This window comes from Callionymus lyra, chromosome 8 (genome assembly GCF_982586985.1).
Source record: "Callionymus lyra chromosome 8, fCalLyr1.hap1.1, whole genome shotgun sequence".
NCBI lineage: Eukaryota > Metazoa > Chordata > Actinopteri > Syngnathiformes > Callionymidae > Callionymus > Callionymus lyra.
Genome location: NC_141825.1, coordinates 3,648,612 through 3,669,893, shown reverse-complemented (window position 1 = coordinate 3,669,893; position 21,282 = coordinate 3,648,612). Strand labels below are relative to the sequence as shown.

The 21,282-nt window shown below is 48.1% G+C and overlaps 26 non-coding genes and 1 pseudogene across 26 annotated transcripts; all 27 read right to left on the bottom strand.

Annotated features, from left to right (window-relative positions):
- Window positions 1-241: 241 nt before the first annotated feature.
- LOC148073235 (U2 spliceosomal RNA) lies at window positions 242-432 on the bottom strand. The gene has a single exon (XR_015712171.1). It is a non-coding gene; the product is annotated as a U2 spliceosomal RNA (small nuclear RNA).
- Window positions 433-1,050: 618 nt separating this feature from the next.
- Window positions 1,051-1,215, bottom strand: LOC148073234 (U1 spliceosomal RNA). The gene has a single exon (XR_015712479.1). It is a non-coding gene; the product is annotated as a U1 spliceosomal RNA (small nuclear RNA).
- Window positions 1,216-1,684: 469 nt separating this feature from the next.
- LOC148073233 (U2 spliceosomal RNA) lies at window positions 1,685-1,875 on the bottom strand. Its single transcript, XR_015712170.1, has one exon. It is a non-coding gene; the product is annotated as a U2 spliceosomal RNA (small nuclear RNA).
- Window positions 1,876-2,576: 701 nt separating this feature from the next.
- On the bottom strand, window positions 2,577-2,741 carry LOC148073232 (U1 spliceosomal RNA). Its single transcript, XR_015712478.1, has one exon. It is a non-coding gene; the product is annotated as a U1 spliceosomal RNA (small nuclear RNA).
- A 469-nt stretch (window positions 2,742-3,210) lies between these two features.
- On the bottom strand, window positions 3,211-3,401 carry LOC148073231 (U2 spliceosomal RNA). Its single transcript, XR_015712169.1, has one exon. It is a non-coding gene; the product is annotated as a U2 spliceosomal RNA (small nuclear RNA).
- Window positions 3,402-4,102: 701 nt separating this feature from the next.
- LOC148073230 (U1 spliceosomal RNA) lies at window positions 4,103-4,267 on the bottom strand. The gene has a single exon (XR_015712477.1). It is a non-coding gene; the product is annotated as a U1 spliceosomal RNA (small nuclear RNA).
- A 469-nt stretch (window positions 4,268-4,736) lies between these two features.
- On the bottom strand, window positions 4,737-4,927 carry LOC148073229 (U2 spliceosomal RNA). Its single transcript, XR_015712167.1, has one exon. It is a non-coding gene; the product is annotated as a U2 spliceosomal RNA (small nuclear RNA).
- Window positions 4,928-5,545: 618 nt separating this feature from the next.
- LOC148073228 (U1 spliceosomal RNA) lies at window positions 5,546-5,710 on the bottom strand. Its single transcript, XR_015712476.1, has one exon. It is a non-coding gene; the product is annotated as a U1 spliceosomal RNA (small nuclear RNA).
- Window positions 5,711-6,179: 469 nt separating this feature from the next.
- Window positions 6,180-6,370, bottom strand: LOC148073227 (U2 spliceosomal RNA). The gene has a single exon (XR_015712166.1). It is a non-coding gene; the product is annotated as a U2 spliceosomal RNA (small nuclear RNA).
- Window positions 6,371-7,071: 701 nt separating this feature from the next.
- Window positions 7,072-7,236, bottom strand: LOC148073226 (U1 spliceosomal RNA). The gene has a single exon (XR_015712561.1). It is a non-coding gene; the product is annotated as a U1 spliceosomal RNA (small nuclear RNA).
- Window positions 7,237-7,705: 469 nt separating this feature from the next.
- On the bottom strand, window positions 7,706-7,896 carry LOC148073225 (U2 spliceosomal RNA). The gene has a single exon (XR_015712165.1). It is a non-coding gene; the product is annotated as a U2 spliceosomal RNA (small nuclear RNA).
- Window positions 7,897-8,514: 618 nt separating this feature from the next.
- LOC148073224 (U1 spliceosomal RNA) lies at window positions 8,515-8,679 on the bottom strand. The gene has a single exon (XR_015712474.1). It is a non-coding gene; the product is annotated as a U1 spliceosomal RNA (small nuclear RNA).
- A 469-nt stretch (window positions 8,680-9,148) lies between these two features.
- Window positions 9,149-9,339, bottom strand: LOC148073223 (U2 spliceosomal RNA). The gene has a single exon (XR_015712164.1). It is a non-coding gene; the product is annotated as a U2 spliceosomal RNA (small nuclear RNA).
- Window positions 9,340-10,040: 701 nt separating this feature from the next.
- Window positions 10,041-10,205, bottom strand: LOC148073222 (U1 spliceosomal RNA). Its single transcript, XR_015712473.1, has one exon. It is a non-coding gene; the product is annotated as a U1 spliceosomal RNA (small nuclear RNA).
- A 469-nt stretch (window positions 10,206-10,674) lies between these two features.
- Window positions 10,675-10,862, bottom strand: LOC148073221 (U2 spliceosomal RNA). The gene has a single exon (XR_015712276.1). It is a non-coding gene; the product is annotated as a U2 spliceosomal RNA (small nuclear RNA).
- A 385-nt stretch (window positions 10,863-11,247) lies between these two features.
- On the bottom strand, window positions 11,248-11,412 carry LOC148073220 (U1 spliceosomal RNA). Its single transcript, XR_015712472.1, has one exon. It is a non-coding gene; the product is annotated as a U1 spliceosomal RNA (small nuclear RNA).
- A 467-nt stretch (window positions 11,413-11,879) lies between these two features.
- Window positions 11,880-12,070, bottom strand: LOC148073219 (U2 spliceosomal RNA). The gene has a single exon (XR_015712598.1). It is a non-coding gene; the product is annotated as a U2 spliceosomal RNA (small nuclear RNA).
- Window positions 12,071-12,771: 701 nt separating this feature from the next.
- On the bottom strand, window positions 12,772-12,936 carry LOC148073218 (U1 spliceosomal RNA). Its single transcript, XR_015712471.1, has one exon. It is a non-coding gene; the product is annotated as a U1 spliceosomal RNA (small nuclear RNA).
- A 469-nt stretch (window positions 12,937-13,405) lies between these two features.
- LOC148073217 (U2 spliceosomal RNA) lies at window positions 13,406-13,596 on the bottom strand. The gene has a single exon (XR_015712163.1). It is a non-coding gene; the product is annotated as a U2 spliceosomal RNA (small nuclear RNA).
- A 701-nt stretch (window positions 13,597-14,297) lies between these two features.
- Window positions 14,298-14,462, bottom strand: LOC148073216 (U1 spliceosomal RNA). Its single transcript, XR_015712470.1, has one exon. It is a non-coding gene; the product is annotated as a U1 spliceosomal RNA (small nuclear RNA).
- A 469-nt stretch (window positions 14,463-14,931) lies between these two features.
- Window positions 14,932-15,122, bottom strand: LOC148073215 (U2 spliceosomal RNA). The gene has a single exon (XR_015712162.1). It is a non-coding gene; the product is annotated as a U2 spliceosomal RNA (small nuclear RNA).
- A 701-nt stretch (window positions 15,123-15,823) lies between these two features.
- LOC148073214 (U1 spliceosomal RNA) lies at window positions 15,824-15,988 on the bottom strand. The gene has a single exon (XR_015712469.1). It is a non-coding gene; the product is annotated as a U1 spliceosomal RNA (small nuclear RNA).
- A 469-nt stretch (window positions 15,989-16,457) lies between these two features.
- LOC148073213 (U2 spliceosomal RNA) lies at window positions 16,458-16,648 on the bottom strand. Its single transcript, XR_015712161.1, has one exon. It is a non-coding gene; the product is annotated as a U2 spliceosomal RNA (small nuclear RNA).
- Window positions 16,649-17,302: 654 nt separating this feature from the next.
- On the bottom strand, window positions 17,303-17,467 carry LOC148073212 (U1 spliceosomal RNA). Its single transcript, XR_015712468.1, has one exon. It is a non-coding gene; the product is annotated as a U1 spliceosomal RNA (small nuclear RNA).
- A 469-nt stretch (window positions 17,468-17,936) lies between these two features.
- On the bottom strand, window positions 17,937-18,127 carry LOC148073211 (U2 spliceosomal RNA). Its single transcript, XR_015712160.1, has one exon. It is a non-coding gene; the product is annotated as a U2 spliceosomal RNA (small nuclear RNA).
- A 701-nt stretch (window positions 18,128-18,828) lies between these two features.
- Window positions 18,829-18,993, bottom strand: LOC148073210 (U1 spliceosomal RNA). The gene has a single exon (XR_015712185.1). It is a non-coding gene; the product is annotated as a U1 spliceosomal RNA (small nuclear RNA).
- Window positions 18,994-19,462: 469 nt separating this feature from the next.
- LOC148073209 (U2 spliceosomal RNA) lies at window positions 19,463-19,635 on the bottom strand (annotated as a pseudogene).
- Window positions 19,636-21,282: the final 1,647 nt, after the last annotated feature.

Here is a 21,282-nt window from a genome sequence, read left to right as displayed (position 1 = left end):
CAGACAGAGTAAGGAACCATATAGGGTAAGGAACAAGGCAGAGTAAGGAGCAACACTATGAAAGGAACCAGACAGAGTAAGGAACCATACAGGGTAAGGAGCCATACAGAGAAGGGAACCAGGAAGGGTAAGGAACGAAATACCCCCATCCTTCTCCTCACTTGAACACTCCACATCAATTGGGAAAGGCCTTGGCCAACCGCTTGAGGGGTTTGTACACTTAATTTCCATACAACTTTTAGGTTTTTGCACTGTTCCCAGAGATAATGCAATACCGGGTCAATGCGCAGAGAGGGTGGAGCAAGCCCCTGGCCCTTCTCCCATGTCCAAAAATCAATTTAATATATGGTCTCCATATAGGAGACGTATCAGATATTAAACTGATAAGAACAGATACTACACTTGATCTTAGCCAAAAGGCCGAGAAGCGATGGCAACCATGTGCATGACCTTTTAGAGGGGCTCGAAAGGTCAACGAGAGCCACTTACGGGGCCACAAAGGGTAAAGAACCAGAAAAGGTAGGGAGCCACATAGGGTAAGGAACCACACAGGGTAAGGAACCACACAGGGTAAGGAGCCACACAAAGAAAGGAACCTGACAAAGTAAGGAGCCACACAGAGTAAGTAACCAGACAGAGTAAGGAACAACACAGAGTAAGGAACCAGACAGAGTAAGGAGCAACACAGAGTAAGGAGCAACACAGGGTAAGGAACAACACAGAGTAAGGAGCCACACAGAGTAAGGAGCCACACAGAGTAAGGGACAAGACAGAGTAAGGAGCAACACAGAGTAAGGAGCCACACAGGGTAAGGAACAACACAGAGTAAGGAGCCAAACAGGGTAAGGAACCAGACAGGGTAAGGAGCCATACAGAGAAAGGAACCAGGCAGGGTAAGGAACCAGATCTCCTTCTCCTCACTGGAATGCTCCACATCAATTGGGAAAGGCCTGGGCCAACAGTTTGAGATCAGTCCAGTGCTAAGAAGGTCGACAAAGGTCATTCACACGAGCTTGCATCAAACTAAAGCATTCTTTAACAAGTGATGAACGGGGGAGAGCGCGAACGCAGTCCCCCACTACCAGAAATTATGCAGTCGAGATTCCCACATTTGGGGAATTCGCAAAGGTCAGCATGACCTAGAGTGCAATGGCCGGGCCTCGCCTTGGGTGAACCACCTTCCTGATCATGGTGTCTCCCCTGCCAGGTAAGTATGAATTGTAGAGCTCATAGACTTGATGGCCTGGAAATAATCCCTTGTTCTTACTCATGGTGGGGAGTAATGAGCCACACAGGGTAAGGAACAAGGCAGAGTAAGGAGCCACACAGAGTAAGAACCCAGACCTAGTAAGGAGAGCAACACTATGAAAGGAACCAGACAGATTAAGGAACCATATAGGGTAAGGAACAAGGCAGAGTAAGGAGCCACACTATGAAAGGAACCAGACAGAGTAAGGAACCATATAGGGTAAGGAACAAGGCAGAGTAAGGAGCAACACTATGAAAGGAACCAGACAGAGTAAGGAACCATACAGGGTAAGGAGCCATACAGAGAAGGGAACCAGGAAGGGTAAGGAACGAAATACCCCCATCCTTCTCCTCACTTGAACACTCCACATCAATTGGGAAAGGCCTTGGCCAACCGCTTGAGGGGTTTGTACACTTAATTTCCATACAACTTTTAGGTTTTTGCACTGTTCCCAGAGATAATGCAATACCGGGTCAATGCGCAGAGAGGGTGGAGCAAGCCCCTGGCCCTTCTCCCATGTCCAAAAATCAATTTAATATATGGTCTCCATATAGGAGACGTATCAGATATTAAACTGATAAGAACAGATACTACACTTGATCTTAGCCAAAAGGCCGAGAAGCGATGGCAACCATGTGCATGACCTTTTAGAGGGGCTCGAAAGGTCAACGAGAGCCACTTACGGGGCCACAAAGGGTAAAGAACCAGAAAAGGTAGGGAGCCACATAGGGTAAGGAACCACACAGGGTAAGGAACCACACAGGGTAAGGAGCCACACAAAGAAAGGAACCTGACAAAGTAAGGAGCCACACAGAGTAAGTAACCAGACAGAGTAAGGAACAACACAGAGTAAGGAACCAGACAGAGTAAGGAGCAACACAGAGTAAGGAGCAACACAGGGTAAGGAACAACACAGAGTAAGGAGCCACACAGAGTAAGGAGCCACACAGAGTAAGGGACAAGACAGAGTAAGGAGCAACACAGAGTAAGGAGCCACACAGGGTAAGGAACAACACAGAGTAAGGAGCCAAACAGGGTAAGGAGCCATACAGAGAAAGGAACCAGGCAGGGTAAGGAACCAGATCTCCTTCTCCTCACTGGAATGCTCCACATCAATTGGGAAAGGCCTGGGCCAACAGTTTGAGATCAGTCCAGTGCTAAGAAGGTCGACAAAGGTCATTCACTGAGAGCGCGATTTTAACTTGATCCCAGAAGGTGATTCCAACCTACCCGGCAACTTGTTAAACCCTACAGACAAGGACAAGCCTCGGCTGAGTGTTCCACACGAGCTTGCATCAAACTAAAGCATTCTTTAACAAGTGATGAACGGGGGAGAGCGCGAACGCAGTCCCCCACTACCAGAAATTATGCAGTCGAGATTCCCACATTTGGGGAATTCGCAAAGGTCAGCATGACCTAGAGTGCAATGGCCGGGCCTCGCCTTGGGTGAACCACCTTCCTGATCATGGTGTCTCCCCTGCCAGGTAAGTATGAATTGTAGAGCTCATAGACTTGATGGCCTGGAAATAATCCCTTGTTCTTACTCATGGTGGGGAGTAATGAGCCACACAGGGTAAGGAACAAGGCAGAGTAAGGAGCCACACAGAGTAAGAACCCAGACCTAGTAAGGAGAGCAACACTATGAAAGGAACCAGACAGATTAAGGAACCATATAGGGTAAGGAACAAGGCAGAGTAAGGAGCCACACTATGAAAGGAACCAGACAGAGTAAGGAACCATATAGGGTAAGGAACAAGGCAGAGTAAGGAGCAACACTATGAAAGGAACCAGACAGAGTAAGGAACCATACAGGGTAAGGAGCCATACAGAGAAGGGAACCAGGAAGGGTAAGGAACGAAATACCCCCATCCTTCTCCTCACTTGAACACTCCACATCAATTGGGAAAGGCCTTGGCCAACCGCTTGAGGGGTTTGTACACTTAATTTCCATACAACTTTTAGGTTTTTGCACTGTTCCCAGAGATAATGCAATACCGGGTCAATGCGCAGAGAGGGTGGAGCAAGCCCCTGGCCCTTCTCCCATGTCCAAAAATCAATTTAATATATGGTCTCCATATAGGAGACGTATCAGATATTAAACTGATAAGAACAGATACTACACTTGATCTTAGCCAAAAGGCCGAGAAGCGATGGCAACCATGTGCATGACCTTTTAGAGGGGCTCGAAAGGTCAACGAGAGCCACTTACGGGGCCACAAAGGGTAAAGAACCAGAAAAGGTAGGGAGCCACATAGGGTAAGGAACCACACAGGGAAAGGAACCACACAGGGTAAGGAGCCACACAAAGAAAGGAACCTGACAAAGTAAGGAGCCACACAGAGTAAGTAACCAGACAGAGTAAGGAACAACACAGAGTAAGGAACCAGACAGAGTAAGGAGCAACACAGAGTAAGGAGCAACACAGGGTAAGGAACAACACAGAGTAAGGAGCCACACAGAGTAAGGAGCCACACAGAGTAAGGGACAAGACAGAGTAAGGAGCAACACAGAGTAAGGAGCCACACAGGGTAAGGAACAACACAGAGTAAGGAGCCAAACAGGGTAAGGAGCCATACAGAGAAAGGAACCAGGCAGGGTAAGGAACCAGATCTCCTTCTCCTCACTGGAATGCTCCACATCAATTGGGAAAGGCCTGGGCCAACAGTTTGAGATCAGTCCAGTGCTAAGAAGGTCGACAAAGGTCATTCACTGAGAGCGCGATTTTAACTTGATCCCAGAAGGTGATTCCAACCTACCCGGCAACTTGTTAAACCCTACAGACAAGGACAAGCCTCGGCTGAGTGTTCCACACGAGCTTGCATCAAACTAAAGCATTCTTTAACAAGTGATGAACGGGGGAGAGCGCGAACGCAGTCCCCCACTACCAGAAATTATGCAGTCGAGATTCCCACATTTGGGGAATTCGCAAAGGTCAGCATGACCTAGAGTGCAATGGCCGGGCCTCGCCTTGGGTGAACCACCTTCCTGATCATGGTGTCTCCCCTGCCAGGTAAGTATGAATTGTAGAGCTCATAGACTTGATGGCCTGGAAATAATCCCTTGTTCTTACTCATGGTGGGGAGTAATGAGCCACACAGGGTAAGGAACAAGGCAGAGTAAGGAGCCACACAGAGTAAGAACCCAGACCTAGTAAGGAGAGCAACACTATGAAAGGAACCAGACAGATTAAGGAACCATATAGGGTAAGGAACAAGGCAGAGTAAGGAGCCACACTATGAAAGGAACCAGACAGAGTAAGGAACCATATAGGGTAAGGAACAAGGCAGAGTAAGGAGCAACACTATGAAAGGAACCAGACAGAGTAAGGAACCATACAGGGTAAGGAGCCATACAGAGAAGGGAACCAGGAAGGGTAAGGAACGAAATACCCCCATCCTTCTCCTCACTTGAACACTCCACATCAATTGGGAAAGGCCTTGGCCAACCGCTTGAGGGGTTTGTACACTTAATTTCCATACAACTTTTAGGTTTTTGCACTGTTCCCAGAGATAATGCAATACCGGGTCAATGCGCAGAGAGGGTGGAGCAAGCCCCTGGCCCTTCTCCCATGTCCAAAAATCAATTTAATATATGGTCTCCATATAGGAGACGTATCAGATATTAAACTGATAAGAACAGATACTACACTTGATCTTAGCCAAAAGGCCGAGAAGCGATGGCAACCATGTGCATGACCTTTTAGAGGGGCTCGAAAGGTCAACGAGAGCCACTTACGGGGCCACAAAGGGTAAAGAACCAGAAAAGGTAGGGAGCCACATAGGGTAAGGAACCACACAGGGTAAGGAACCACACAGGGTAAGGAGCCACACAAAGAAAGGAACCTGACAAAGTAAGGAGCCACACAGAGTAAGTAACCAGACAGAGTAAGGAACAACACAGAGTAAGGAACCAGACAGAGTAAGGAGCAACACAGAGTAAGGAGCAACACAGGGTAAGGAACAACACAGAGTAAGGAGCCACACAGAGTAAGGAGCCACAGAGAGTAAGGGACAAGACAGAGTAAGGAGCAACACAGAGTAAGGAGCCACACAGGGTAAGGAACAACACAGAGTAAGGAGCCAAACAGGGTAAGGAACCAGACAGGGTAAGGAGCCATACAGAGAAAGGAACCAGGCAGGGTAAGGAACCAGATCTCCTTCTCCTCACTGGAATGCTCCACATCAATTGGGAAAGGCCTGGGCCAACAGTTTGAGATCAGTCCAGTGCTAAGAAGGTCGACAAAGGTCATTCACACGAGCTTGCATCAAACTAAAGCATTCTTTAACAAGTGATGAACGGGGGAGAGCGCGAACGCAGTCCCCCACTACCAGAAATTATGCAGTCGAGATTCCCACATTTGGGGAATTCGCAAAGGTCAGCATGACCTAGAGTGCAATGGCCGGGCCTCGCCTTGGGTGAACCACCTTCCTGATCATGGTGTCTCCCCTGCCAGGTAAGTATGAATTGTAGAGCTCATAGACTTGATGGCCTGGAAATAATCCCTTGTTCTTACTCATGGTGGGGAGTAATGAGCCACACAGGGTAAGGAACAAGGCAGAGTAAGGAGCCACACAGAGTAAGAACCCAGACCTAGTAAGGAGAGCAACACTATGAAAGGAACCAGACAGATTAAGGAACCATATAGGGTAAGGAACAAGGCAGAGTAAGGAGCCACACTATGAAAGGAACCAGACAGAGTAAGGAACCATATAGGGTAAGGAACAAGGCAGAGTAAGGAGCAACACTATGAAAGGAACCAGACAGAGTAAGGAACCATACAGGGTAAGGAGCCATACAGAGAAGGGAACCAGGAAGGGTAAGGAACGAAATACCCCCATCCTTCTCCTCACTTGAACACTCCACATCAATTGGGAAAGGCCTTGGCCAACCGCTTGAGGGGTTTGTACACTTAATTTCCATACAACTTTTAGGTTTTTGCACTGTTCCCAGAGATAATGCAATACCGGGTCAATGCGCAGAGAGGGTGGAGCAAGCCCCTGGCCCTTCTCCCATGTCCAAAAATCAATTTAATATATGGTCTCCATATAGGAGACGTATCAGATATTAAACTGATAAGAACAGATACTACACTTGATCTTAGCCAAAAGGCCGAGAAGCGATGGCAACCATGTGCATGACCTTTTAGAGGGGCTCGAAAGGTCAACGAGAGCCACTTACGGGGCCACAAAGGGTAAAGAACCAGAAAAGGTAGGGAGCCACATAGGGTAAGGAACCACACAGGGTAAGGAACCACACAGGGTAAGGAGCCACACAAAGAAAGGAACCTGACAAAGTAAGGAGCCACACAGAGTAAGTAACCAGACAGAGTAAGGAACAACACAGAGTAAGGAACCAGACAGAGTAAGGAGCAACACAGAGTAAGGAGCAACACAGGGTAAGGAACAACACAGAGTAAGGAGCCACACAGAGTAAGGAGCCACACAGAGTAAGGGACAAGACAGAGTAAGGAGCAACACAGAGTAAGGAGCCACACAGGGTAAGGAACAACACAGAGTAAGGAGCCAAACAGGGTAAGGAGCCATACAGAGAAAGGAACCAGGCAGGGTAAGGAACCAGATCTCCTTCTCCTCACTGGAATGCTCCACATCAATTGGGAAAGGCCTGGGCCAACAGTTTGAGATCAGTCCAGTGCTAAGAAGGTCGACAAAGGTCATTCACTGAGAGCGCGATTTTAACTTGATCCCAGAAGGTGATTCCAACCTACCCGGCAACTTGTTAAACCCTACAGACAAGGACAAGCCTCGGCTGAGTGTTCCACACGAGCTTGCATCAAACTAAAGCATTCTTTAACAAGTGATGAACGGGGGAGAGCGCGAACGCAGTCCCCCACTACCAGAAATTATGCAGTCGAGATTCCTACATTTGGGGAATTCGCAAAGGTCAGCATGACCTAGAGTGCAATGGCCGGGCCTCGCCTTGGGTGAACCACCTTCCTGATCATGGTGTCTCCCCTGCCAGGTAAGTATGAATTGTAGAGCTCATAGACTTGATGGCCTGGAAATAATCCCTTGTTCTTACTCATGGTGGGGAGTAATGAGCCACACAGGGTAAGGAACAAGGCAGAGTAAGGAGCCACACAGAGTAAGAACCCAGACCTAGTAAGGAGAGCAACACTATGAAAGGAACCAGACAGATTAAGGAACCATATAGGGTAAGGAACAAGGCAGAGTAAGGAGCCACACTATGAAAGGAACCAGACAGAGTAAGGAACCATATAGGGTAAGGAACAAGGCAGAGTAAGGAGCAACACTATGAAAGGAACCAGACAGAGTAAGGAACCATACAGGGTAAGGAGCCATACAGAGAAGGGAACCAGGAAGGGTAAGGAACGAAATACCCCCATCCTTCTCCTCACTTGAACACTCCACATCAATTGGGAAAGGCCTTGGCCAACCGCTTGAGGGGTTTGTACACTTAATTTCCATACAACTTTTAGGTTTTTGCACTGTTCCCAGAGATAATGCAATACCGGGTCAATGCGCAGAGAGGGTGGAGCAAGCCCCTGGCCCTTCTCCCATGTCCAAAAATCAATTTAATATATGGTCTCCATATAGGAGACGTATCAGATATTAAACTGATAAGAACAGATACTACACTTGATCTTAGCCAAAAGGCCGAGAAGCGATGGCAACCATGTGCATGACCTTTTAGAGGGGCTCGAAAGGTCAACGAGAGCCACTTACGGGGCCACAAAGGGTAAAGAACCAGAAAAGGTAGGGAGCCACATAGGGTAAGGAACCACACAGGGTAAGGAACCACACAGGGTAAGGAGCCACACAAAGAAAGGAACCTGACAAAGTAAGGAGCCACACAGAGTAAGTAACCAGACAGAGTAAGGAACAACACAGAGTAAGGAACCAGACAGAGTAAGGAGCAACACAGAGTAAGGAGCAACACAGGGTAAGGAACAACACAGAGTAAGGAGCCACACAGAGTAAGGAGCCACACAGAGTAAGGGACAAGACAGAGTAAGGAGCAACACAGAGTAAGGAGCCACACAGGGTAAGGAACAACACAGAGTAAGGAGCCAAACAGGGTAAGGAACCAGACAGGGTAAGGAGCCATACAGAGAAAGGAACCAGGCAGGGTAAGGAACCAGATCTCCTTCTCCTCACTGGAATGCTCCACATCAATTGGGAAAGGCCTGGGCCAACAGTTTGAGATCAGTCCAGTGCTAAGAAGGTCGACAAAGGTCATTCACACGAGCTTGCATCAAACTAAAGCATTCTTTAACAAGTGATGAACGGGGGAGAGCGCGAACGCAGTCCCCCACTACCAGAAATTATGCAGTCGAGATTCCCACATTTGGGGAATTCGCAAAGGTCAGCATGACCTAGAGTGCAATGGCCGGGCCTCGCCTTGGGTGAACCACCTTCCTGATCATGGTGTCTCCCCTGCCAGGTAAGTATGAATTGTAGAGCTCATAGACTTGATGGCCTGGAAATAATCCCTTGTTCTTACTCATGGTGGGGAGTAATGAGCCACACAGGGTAAGGAACAAGGCAGAGTAAGGAGCCACACAGAGTAAGAACCCAGACCTAGTAAGGAGAGCAACACTATGAAAGGAACCAGACAGATTAAGGAACCATATAGGGTAAGGAACAAGGCAGAGTAAGGAGCCACACTATGAAAGGAACCAGACAGAGTAAGGAACCATATAGGGTAAGGAACAAGGCAGAGTAAGGAGCAACACTATGAAAGGAACCAGACAGAGTAAGGAACCATACAGGGTAAGGAGCCATACAGAGAAGGGAACCAGGAAGGGTAAGGAACGAAATACCCCCATCCTTCTCCTCACTTGAACACTCCACATCAATTGGGAAAGGCCTTGGCCAACCGCTTGAGGGGTTTGTACACTTAATTTCCATACAACTTTTAGGTTTTTGCACTGTTCCCAGAGATAATGCAATACCGGGTCAATGCGCAGAGAGGGTGGAGCAAGCCCCTGGCCCTTCTCCCATGTCCAAAAATCAATTTAATATATGGTCTCCATATAGGAGACGTATCAGATATTAAACTGATAAGAACAGATACTACACTTGATCTTAGCCAAAAGGCCGAGAAGCGATGGCAACCATGTGCATGACCTTTTAGAGGGGCTCGAAAGGTCAACGAGAGCCACTTACGGGGCCACAAAGGGTAAAGAACCAGAAAAGGTAGGGAGCCACATAGGGTAAGGAACCACACAGGGTAAGGAACCACACAGGGTAAGGAGCCACACAAAGAAAGGAACCTGACAAAGTAAGGAGCCACACAGAGTAAGTAACCAGACAGAGTAAGGAACAACACAGAGTAAGGAACCAGACAGAGTAAGGAGCAACACAGAGTAAGGAGCAACACAGGGTAAGGAACAACACAGAGTAAGGAGCCACACAGAGTAAGGAGCCACACAGAGTAAGGGACAAGACAGAGTAAGGAGCAACACAGAGTAAGGAGCCACACAGGGTAAGGAACAACACAGAGTAAGGAGCCAAACAGGGTAAGGAGCCATACAGAGAAAGGAACCAGGCAGGGTAAGGAACCAGATCTCCTTCTCCTCACTGGAATGCTCCACATCAATTGGGAAAGGCCTGGGCCAACAGTTTGAGATCAGTCCAGTGCTAAGAAGGTCGACAAAGGTCATTCACTGAGAGCGCGATTTTAACTTGATCCCAGAAGGTGATTCCAACCTACCCGGCAACTTGTTAAACCCTACAGACAAGGACAAGCCTCGGCTGAGTGTTCCACACGAGCTTGCATCAAACTAAAGCATTCTTTAACAAGTGATGAACGGGGGAGAGCGCGAACGCAGTCCCCCACTACCAGAAATTATGCAGTCGAGATTCCCACATTTGGGGAATTCGCAAAGGTCAGCATGACCTAGAGTGCAATGGCCGGGCCTCGCCTTGGGTGAACCACCTTCCTGATCATGGTGTCTCCCCTGCCAGGTAAGTATGAATTGTAGAGCTCATAGACTTGATGGCCTGGAAATAATCCCTTGTTCTTACTCATGGTGGGGAGTAATGAGCCACACAGGGTAAGGAACAAGGCAGAGTAAGGAGCCACACAGAGTAAGAACCCAGACCTAGTAAGGAGAGCAACACTATGAAAGGAACCAGACAGATTAAGGAACCATATAGGGTAAGGAACAAGGCAGAGTAAGGAGCCACACTATGAAAGGAACCAGACAGAGTAAGGAACCATATAGGGTAAGGAACAAGGCAGAGTAAGGAGCAACACTATGAAAGGAACCAGACAGAGTAAGGAACCATACAGGGTAAGGAGCCATACAGAGAAGGGAACCAGGAAGGGTAAGGAACGAAATACCCCCATCCTTCTCCTCACTTGAACACTCCACATCAATTGGGAAAGGCCTTGGCCAACCGCTTGAGGGGTTTGTACACTTAATTTCCATACAACTTTTAGGTTTTTGCACTGTTCCCAGAGATAATGCAATACCGGGTCAATGCGCAGAGAGGGTGGAGCAAGCCCCTGGCCCTTCTCCCATGTCCAAAAATCAATTTAATATATGGTCTCCATATAGGAGACGTATCAGATATTAAACTGATAAGAACAGATACTACACTTGATCTTAGCCACACAGAGTAAGGAGCCACACAGAGTAAGGGACAAGACAGAGTAAGGAGCAACACAGAGTAAGGAGCCACACAGGGTAAGGAACAACACAGAGTAAGGAGCCAAACAGGGTAAGGAGCCATACAGAGAAAGGAACCAGGCAGGGTAAGGAACCAGATCTCCTTCTCCTCACTGGAATGCTCCACATCAATTGGGAAAGGCCTGGGCCAACAGTTTGAGATCAGTCCAGTGCTAAGAAGGTCGACAAAGGTCATTCACTGAGAGCGCGATTTTAACTTGATCCCAGAAGGTGATTCCAACCTACCCGGCAACTTGTTAAACCCTACAGACAAGGACAAGCCTCGGCTGAGTGTTCCACACGAGCTTGCATCAAACTAAAGCATTCTTTAACAAGTGATGAACGGGGGAGAGCGCGAACGCAGTCCCCCACTACCAGAAATTATGCAGTCGAGATTCCCACATTTGGGGAATTCGCAAAGGTCAGCATGACCTAGAGTGCAATGGCCGGGCCTCGCCTTGGGTGAACCACCTTCCTGATCATGGTGTCTCCCCTGCCAGGTAAGTATGAATTGTAGAGCTCATAGACTTGATGGCCTGGAAATAATCCCTTGTTCTTACTCATGGTGGGGAGTAATGAGCCACACAGGGTAAGGAACAAGGCAGAGTAAGGAGCCACACAGAGTAAGAACCCAGACCTAGTAAGGAGAGCAACACTATGAAAGGAACCAGACAGATTAAGGAACCATATAGGGTAAGGAACAAGGCAGAGTAAGGAGCCACACTATGAAAGGAACCAGACAGAGTAAGGAACCATATAGGGTAAGGAACAAGGCAGAGTAAGGAGCAACACTATGAAAGGAACCAGACAGAGTAAGGAACCATACAGGGTAAGGAGCCATACAGAGAAGGGAACCAGGAAGGGTAAGGAACGAAATACCCCCATCCTTCTCCTCACTTGAACACTCCACATCAATTGGGAAAGGCCTTGGCCAACCACTGGGGGTTTGTACACTTAATTTCCATACAACTTTTAGGTTTTTGCACTGTTCCCAGAGATAATGCAATACCGGGTCAATGCGCAGAGAGGGTGGAGCAAGCCCCTGGCCCTTCTCTCATGTCCAAAAATCAATTTAATATATGGTCTCCATATAGGAGACGTATCAGATATTAAACTGATAAGAACAGATACTACACTTGATCTTAGCCAAAAGGCCGAGAAGCGATGGCAACCATGTGCATGACCTTTTAGAGGGGCTCGAAAGGTCAACGAGAGCCACTTACGGGGCCACAAAGGGTAAAGAACCAGAAAAGGTAGGGAGCCACATAGGGTAAGGAACCACACAGGGTAAGGAACCACACAGGGTAAGGAGCCACACAAAGAAAGGAACCTGACAAAGTAAGGAGCCACACAGAGTAAGTAACCAGACAGAGTAAGGAACAACACAGAGTAAGGAACCAGACAGAGTAAGGAGCAACACAGAGTAAGGAGCAACACAGGGTAAGGAACAACACAGAGTAAGGAGCCACACAGAGTAAGGAGCCACACAGAGTAAGGGACAAGACAGAGTAAGGAGCAACACAGAGTAAGGAGCCACACAGGGTAAGGAACAACACAGAGTAAGGAGCCAAACAGGGTAAGGAGCCATACAGAGAAAGGAACCAGGCAGGGTAAGGAACCAGATCTCCTTCTCCTCACTGGAATGCTCCACATCAATTGGGAAAGGCCTGGGCCAACAGTTTGAGATCAGTCCAGTGCTAAGAAGGTCGACAAAGGTCATTCACTGAGAGCGCGATTTTAACTTGATCCCAGAAGGTGATTCCAACCTACCCGGCAACTTGTTAAACCCTACAGACAAGGACAAGCCTCGGCTGAGTGTTCCACACGAGCTTGCATCAAACTAAAGCATTCTTTAACAAGTGATGAACGGGGGAGAGCGCGAACGCAGTCCCCCACTACCAGAAATTATGCAGTCGAGATTCCCACATTTGGGGAATTCGCAAAGGTCAGCATGACCTAGAGTGCAATGGCCGGGCCTCGCCTTGGGTGAACCACCTTCCTGATCATGGTGTCTCCCCTGCCAGGTAAGTATGAATTGTAGAGCTCATAGACTTGATGGCCTGGAAATAATCCCTTGTTCTTACTCATGGTGGGGAGTAATGAGCCACACAGGGTAAGGAACAAGGCAGAGTAAGGAGCCACACAGAGTAAGAACCCAGACCTAGTAAGGAGAGCAACACTATGAAAGGAACCAGACAGATTAAGGAACCATATAGGGTAAGGAACAAGGCAGAGTAAGGAGCCACACTATGAAAGGAACCAGACAGAGTAAGGAACCATATAGGGTAAGGAACAAGGCAGAGTAAGGAGCAACACTATGAAAGGAACCAGACAGAGTAAGGAACCATACAGGGTAAGGAGCCATACAGAGAAGGGAACCAGGAAGGGTAAGGAACGAAATACCCCCATCCTTCTCCTCACTTGAACACTCCACATCAATTGGGAAAGGCCTTGGCCAACCGCTTGAGGGGTTTGTACACTTAATTTCCATACAACTTTTAGGTTTTTGCACTGTTCCCAGAGATAATGCAATACCGGGTCAATGCGCAGAGAGGGTGGAGCAAGCCCCTGGCCCTTCTCCCATGTCCAAAAATCAATTTAATATATGGTCTCCATATAGGAGACGTATCAGATATTAAACTGATAAGAACAGATACTACACTTGATCTTAGCCAAAAGGCCGAGAAGCGATGGCAACCATGTGCATGACCTTTTAGAGGGGCTCGAAAGGTCAACGAGAGCCACTTACGGGGCCACAAAGGGTAAAGAACCAGAAAAGGTAGGGAGCCACATAGGGTAAGGAACCACACAGGGAAAGGAACCACACAGGGTAAGGAGCCACACAAAGAAAGGAACCTGACAAAGTAAGGAGCCACACAGAGTAAGTAACCAGACAGAGTAAGGAACAACACAGAGTAAGGAACCAGACAGAGTAAGGAGCAACACAGAGTAAGGAGCAACACAGGGTAAGGAACAACACAGAGTAAGGAGCCACACAGAGTAAGGAGCCACACAGAGTAAGGGACAAGACAGAGTAAGGAGCAACACAGAGTAAGGAGCCACACAGGGTAAGGAACAACACAGAGTAAGGAGCCAAACAGGGTAAGGAGCCATACAGAGAAAGGAACCAGGCAGGGTAAGGAACCAGATCTCCTTCTCCTCACTGGAATGCTCCACATCAATTGGGAAAGGCCTGGGCCAACAGTTTGAGATCAGTCCAGTGCTAAGAAGGTCGACAAAGGTCATTCACTGAGAGCGCGATTTTAACTTGATCCCAGAAGGTGATTCCAACCTACCCGGCAACTTGTTAAACCCTACAGACAAGGACAAGCCTCGGCTGAGTGTTCCACACGAGCTTGCATCAAACTAAAGCATTCTTTAACAAGTGATGAACGGGGGAGAGCGCGAACGCAGTCCCCCACTACCAGAAATTATGCAGTCGAGATTCCCACATTTGGGGAATTCGCAAAGGTCAGCATGACCTAGAGTGCAATGGCCGGGCCTCGCCTTGGGTGAACCACCTTCCTGATCATGGTGTCTCCCCTGCCAGGTAAGTATGAATTGTAGAGCTCATAGACTTGATGGCCTGGAAATAATCCCTTGTTCTTACTCATGGTGGGGAGTAATGAGCCACACAGGGTAAGGAACAAGGCAGAGTAAGGAGCCACACAGAGTAAGAACCCAGACCTAGTAAGGAGAGCAACACTATGAAAGGAACCAGACAGATTAAGGAACCATATAGGGTAAGGAACAAGGCAGAGTAAGGAGCCACACTATGAAAGGAACCAGACAGAGTAAGGAACCATATAGGGTAAGGAACAAGGCAGAGTAAGGAGCAACACTATGAAAGGAACCAGACAGAGTAAGGAACCATACAGGGTAAGGAGCCATACAGAGAAGGGAACCAGGAAGGGTAAGGAACGAAATACCCCCATCCTTCTCCTCACTTGAACACTCCACATCAATTGGGAAAGGCCTTGGCCAACCGCTTGAGGGGTTTGTACACTTAATTTCCATACAACTTTTAGGTTTTTGCACTGTTCCCAGAGATAATGCAATACCGGGTCAATGCGCAGAGAGGGTGGAGCAAGCCCCTGGCCCTTCTCCCATGTCCAAAAATCAATTTAATATATGGTCTCCATATAGGAGACGTATCAGATATTAAACTGATAAGAACAGATACTACACTTGATCTTAGCCAAAAGGCCGAGAAGCGATGGCAACCATGTGCATGACCTTTTAGAGGGGCTCGAAAGGTCAACGAGAGCCACTTACGGGGCCACAAAGGGTAAAGAACCAGAAAAGGTAGGGAGCCACATAGGGTAAGGAACCACACAGGGAAAGGAACCACACAGGGTAAGGAGCCACACAAAGAAAGGAACCTGACAAAGTAAGGAGCCACACAGAGTAAGTAACCAGACAGAGTAAGGAACAACACAGAGTAAGGAACCAGACAGAGTAAGGAGCAACACAGAGTAAGGAGCAACACAGGGTAAGGAACAACACAGAGTAAGGAGCCACACAGAGTAAGGAGCCACACAGAGTAAGGGACAAGACAGAGTAAGGAGCAACACAGAGTAAGGAGCCACACAGGGTAAGGAACAACACAGAGTAAGGAGCCAAACAGGGTAAGGAGCCATACAGAGAAAGGAACCAGGCAGGGTAAGGAACCAGATCTCCTTCTCCTCACTGGAATGCTCCACATCAATTGGGAAAGGCCTGGGCCAACAGTTTGAGATCAGTCCAGTGCTAAGAAGGTCGACAAAGGTCATTCACTGAGAGCGCGATTTTAACTTGATCCCAGAAGGTGATTCCAACCTACCCGGCAACTTGTTAAACCCTACAGACAAGGACAAGCCTCGGCTGAGTGTTCCACACGAGCTTGCATCAAACTAAAGCATTCTTTAACAAGTGATGAACGGGGGAGAGCGCGAACGCAGTCCCCCACTACCAGAAATTATGCAGTCGAGATTCCCACATTTGGGGAATTCGCAAAGGTCAGCATGACCTAGAGTGCAATGGCCGGGCCTCGCCTTGGGTGAACCACCTTCCTGATCATGGTGTCTCCCCTGCCAGGTAAGTATGAATTGTAGAGCTCATAGACTTGATGGCCTGGAAATAATCCCTTGTTCTTACTCATGGTGGGGAGTAATGAGCCACACAGGGTAAGGAACAAGGCAGAGTAAGGAGCCACACAGAGTAAGAACCCAGACCTAGTAAGGAGAGCAACACTATGAAAGGAACCAGACAGATTAAGGAACCATATAGGGTAAGGAACAAGGCAGAGTAAGGAGCCACACTATGAAAGGAACCAGACAGAGTAAGGAACCATATAGGGTAAGGAACAAGGCAGAGTAAGGAGCAACACTATGAAAGGAACCAGACAGAGTAAGGAACCATACAGGGTAAGGAGCCATACAGAGAAGGGAACCAGGAAGGGTAAGGAACGAAATACCCCCATCCTTCTCCTCACTTGAACACTCCACATCAATTGGGAAAGGCCTTGGCCAACCGCTTGAGGGGTTTGTACACTTAATTTCCATACAACTTTTAGGTTTTTGCACTGTTCCCAGAGATAATGCAATACCGGGTCAATGCGCAGAGAGGGTGGAGCAAGCCCCTGGCCCTTCTCCCATGTCCAAAAATCAATTTAATATATGGTCTCCATATAGGAGACGTATCAGATATTAAACTGATAAGAACAGATACTACACTTGATCTTAGCCAAAAGGCCGAGAAGCGATGGCAACCATGTGCATGACCTTTTAGAGGGGCTCGAAAGGTCAACGAGAGCCACTTACGGGGCCACAAAGGGTAAAGAACCAGAAAAGGTAGGGAGCCACATAGGGTAAGGAACCACACAGGGTAAGGAACCACACAGGGTAAGGAGCCACACAAAGAAAGGAACCTGACAAAGTAAGGAGCCACACAGAGTAAGTAACCAGACAGAGTAAGGAACAACACAGAGTAAGGAACCAGACAGAGTAAGGAGCAACATAGAGTAAGGAGCAACACAGGGTAAGGAACAACACAGAGTAAGGAGCCACACAGAGTAAGGGACAAGACAGAGTAAGGAGCAACACAGAGTATGGAGCCACACAGGGTAAGGAACAACACAGAGTAAGGAGCCAAACAGGTTAAGGAACCAGACAGGGTAAGGAGCCATACAGAGAAAGGAACCAGGCAGGGTAAGGAACCAGATTTCCAGATTTTGAGATCAGTCCAGTGCTAAGAAGGTCGACAAAGGTCATTCACTGAGAGCGCGATTTTAACTTGATCCCAGAAGGTGATTCCAACCTACCCGGCAACTTGTTAAACCCTACAGACAAGGACAAGCCTCGGCTGAGTGTTCCACACGAGCTTGCATCAAACTAAAGCATTCTTTAACAAGTGATGAACGGGGGAGAGCGCGAACGCAGTCCCCCACTACCAGAAATTATGCAGTCGAGATTCCCACATTTGGGGAATTCGCAAAGGTCAGCATGACCTAGAGTGCAATGGCCGGGCCTCGCCTTGGGTGAACCACCTTCCTGATCATGGTGTCTCCCCTGCCAGGTAAGTATGAATTGTAGAGCTCATAGACTTGATGGCCTGGAAATAATCCCTTGTTCTTACTCATGGTGGGGAGTAATGAGCCACACAGGGTAAGGAACAAGGCAGAGTAAGGAGCCACACAGAGTAAGAACCCAGACCTAGTAAGGAGAGCAACACTATGAAAGGAACCAGACAGATTAAGGAACCATATAGGGTAAGGAACAAGGCAGAGTAAGGAGCCACACTATGAAAGGAACCAGACAGAGTAAGGAACCATATAGGGTAAGGAACAAGGCAGAGTAAGGAGCAACACTATGAAAGGAACCAGACAGAGTAAGGAACCATACAGGGTAAGGAGCCATACAGAGAAGGGAACCAGGAAGGGTAAGGAACGAAATACCCCCATCCTTCTCCTCACTTGAACACTCCACATCAATTGGGAAAGGCCTTGGCCAACCGCTTGAGGGGTTTGTACACTTAATTTCCATACAACTTTTAGGTTTTTGCACTGTTCCCAGAGATAATGCAATACCGGGTCAATGCGCAGAGAGGGTGGAGCAAGCCCCTGGCCCTTCTCCCATGTCCAAAAATCAATTTAATATATGGTCTCCATATAGGAGACGTATCAGATATTAAACTGATAAGAACAGATACTACACTTGATCTTAGCCAAAAGGCCGAGAAGCGATGGCAACCATGTGCATGACCTTTTAGAGGGGCTCGAAAGGTCAACGAGAGCCACTTACGGGGCCACAAAGGGTAAAGAACCAGAAAAGGTAGGGAGCCACATAGGGTAAGGAACCACACAGGGTAAGGAACCACACAGGGTAAGGAGCCACACAAAGAAAGGAACCTGACAAAGTAAGGAGCCACACAGAGTAAGTAACCAGACAGAGTAAGGAACAACACAGAGTAAGGAACCAGACAGAGTAAGGAGCAACACAGAGTAAGGAGCAACACAGGGTAAGGAACAACACAGAGTAAGGAGCCACACAGAGTAAGGAGCCACACAGAGTAAGGGACAAGACAGAGTAAGGAGCAACACAGAGTAAGGAGCCACACAGGGTAAGGAACAACACAGAGTAAGGAGCCAAACAGGGTAAGGAGCCATACAGAGAAAGGAACCAGGCAGGGTAAGGAACCAGATCTCCTTCTCCTCACTGGAATGCTCCACATCAATTGGGAAAGGCCTGGGCCAACAGTTTGAGATCAGTCCAGTGCTAAGAAGGTCGACAAAGGTCATTCACTGAGAGCGCGATTTTAACTTGATCCCAGAAGGTGATTCCAACCTACCCGGCAACTTGTTAAACCCTACAGACAAGGACAAGCCTCGGCTGAGTGTTCCACACGAGCTTGCATCAAACTAAAGCATTCTTTAACAAGTGATGAAAGGGGGAGAGCGCGAACGCAGTCCCCCACTACCAGAAATTATGCAGTCGAGATTCCCACATTTGGGGAATTCGCAAAGGTCAGCATGACCTAGAGTGCAATGGCCGGGCCTCGCCTTGGGTGAACCACCTTCCTGATCATGGTGTCTCCCCTGCCAGGTAAGTATGAATTGTAGAGCTCATAGACTTGATGGCCTGGAAATAATCCCTTGTTCTTACTCATGGTGGGGAGTAATGAGCCACACAGGGTAAGGAACAAGGCAGAGTAAGGAGCCACACAGAGTAAGAACCCAGACCTAGTAAGGAGAGCAACACTATGAAAGGAACCAGACAGATTAAGGAACCATATAGGGTAAGGAACAAGGCAGAGTAAGGAGCCACACTATGAAAGGAACCAGACAGAGTAAGGAACCATATAGGGTAAGGAACAAGGCAGAGTAAGGAGCAACACTATGAAAGGAACCAGACAGAGTAAGGAACCATACAGGGTAAGGAGCCATACAGAGAAGGGAACCAGGAAGGGTAAGGAACGAAATACCCCCATCCTTCTCCTCACTTGAACACTCCACATCAATTGGGAAAGGCCTTGGCCAACCGCTTGAGGGGTTTGTACACTTAATTTCCATACAACTTTTAGGTTTTTGCACTGTTCCCAGAGATAATGCAATACCGGGTCAATGCGCAGAGAGGGTGGAGCAAGCCCCTGGCCCTTCTCCCATGTCCAAAAATCAATTTAAAATATGGTCTCCATATAGGAGACGTATCAGATATTAAACTGATAAGAACAGATTTTTTGATTTTCAAGAATTTTTTATTGGCAGTTCAGTGTCTTTTCACATTTTTAAAGGGATTTAAAAATGAAAAACATACAGTTAAAAGAGATACTAAAACAAGGTATAAAAACAATTTCCTTTCTCTTCTCTCTTGGCTGTTGTGCAGGAGCGGGGCGAGTCCAAGATATGTTCCCCACCGCTTCCCCCTCCAACGGAAAACTGGTCCGTCCCCAGGTGAACAGAGCCTTCCTCCCCATTGCTCCTACCCACCAGCCACACCCGGAGAGCCATGGTCCGCCTCTGCCTTGAGCTTCACCGTGTGGCTCCGGTTCCTTCGTCCGGTGAAGCAGAGACGACGCTTCTTTGCGACTGTGTCCGGGGCCCGCCGCTTTCACTCATGGTGTTGATGGTTAGAGAGGCCCTGCGGAGCACAGCCACGGGGGGAGTCTGCCTCTGCTTCCTCACCAACAGGTTTCTGGAGGACCACAGGCTTTCTTTTATCGCGGCTAGGGTGAGCCAGTAACCTGCCAACACCTTTGCAGGGATCTTTCTCTGGCTCACCCCATACAGCACCATCTGGGCTGTCAGGTCTCCACCTGTTGGCAAGTTCGGGAATTTCAAGGAACCGGCCAGTGCCCACAGCTCGACAGCAGAACTGCACTCCCAGAAGACATGCCTCACTGACTCAGAGGCGCCACACCCTGGCCGTGGGCAGGTTGAATGCGCTGCCATTCCTCGGGAGTGCATGACGGACCTGACCGGGAGGATCTCGTGGGCCACCATCCAGGACAGATCCCGTAGTCCGTTAGTGAGGGCAGGGTGGTTCACATTCTTCCAAACTGTGCTGGGCTCACCTTGGGTAAGCCCACGCACTGGACTCACTGGTTCCCGCTCCTGCACAAGAGACACAAGAGAGTTCAATCTACTTAAAACATGTACATCTCCCTCAAGATTAAAACCCTTTAAAAATTTCTCGATAAAACCATAGGAGGGTGGCATGTTAAAAGACACTGGCACTCGGAGGTCCCACTTCACCAGTCCCAACCGTCGGAGATAGTACCCCATCCAGAAACGTGTCATAGCTACGGTTTTTGGATTTCTGGATGGGGCGGTTACTATTTTTAGGTGGAGGGATGTGTAATGTCCTCCGAGTACCAGTCTGAGGTCTGGAAACCCTTTCCCTCCCTTTTCTCTTTCCTTTTTCATGGTCGCTCTCTTTAACCTTTCGGTTTTTGAGCGCCATAAAAAATAAAAGAGCTTCCTTTCAACAGTTAAAAGCACCCTCCTAGGCGGGGTAAAAACTGAACATACCAATAAAAAAAGAGGTACTATAACTGTCTTTATGATTAAAATCTTCCCTTCAAAAGTCAGTCGTCTTAGTCCCCAGTATCCCAGTCTTTGACTAACTTTACCTAACACCTGGTTCCAATTTGTCGCCCCCTCCCCGTGTTTGTCAAATTTTACCCCAAGTATTTTTAGTTCAGTCTGGGTCACTGTCAGAGGTAGTCCGGTCTTTTCAACGTCAGTCCAAGGTCCATAGAAGTGGGCATGGGTCTTGTCTCTGTTGAGCTTGGACCCAGAGGCCAGTCCAAACCAGTCAGTCAGGTCTAAAGTTCTGTGGAGAGAGAGGAGGTCAGAACAGAGAATACTAAAATCGTCCATATATAAAAAACATTTTGCTTC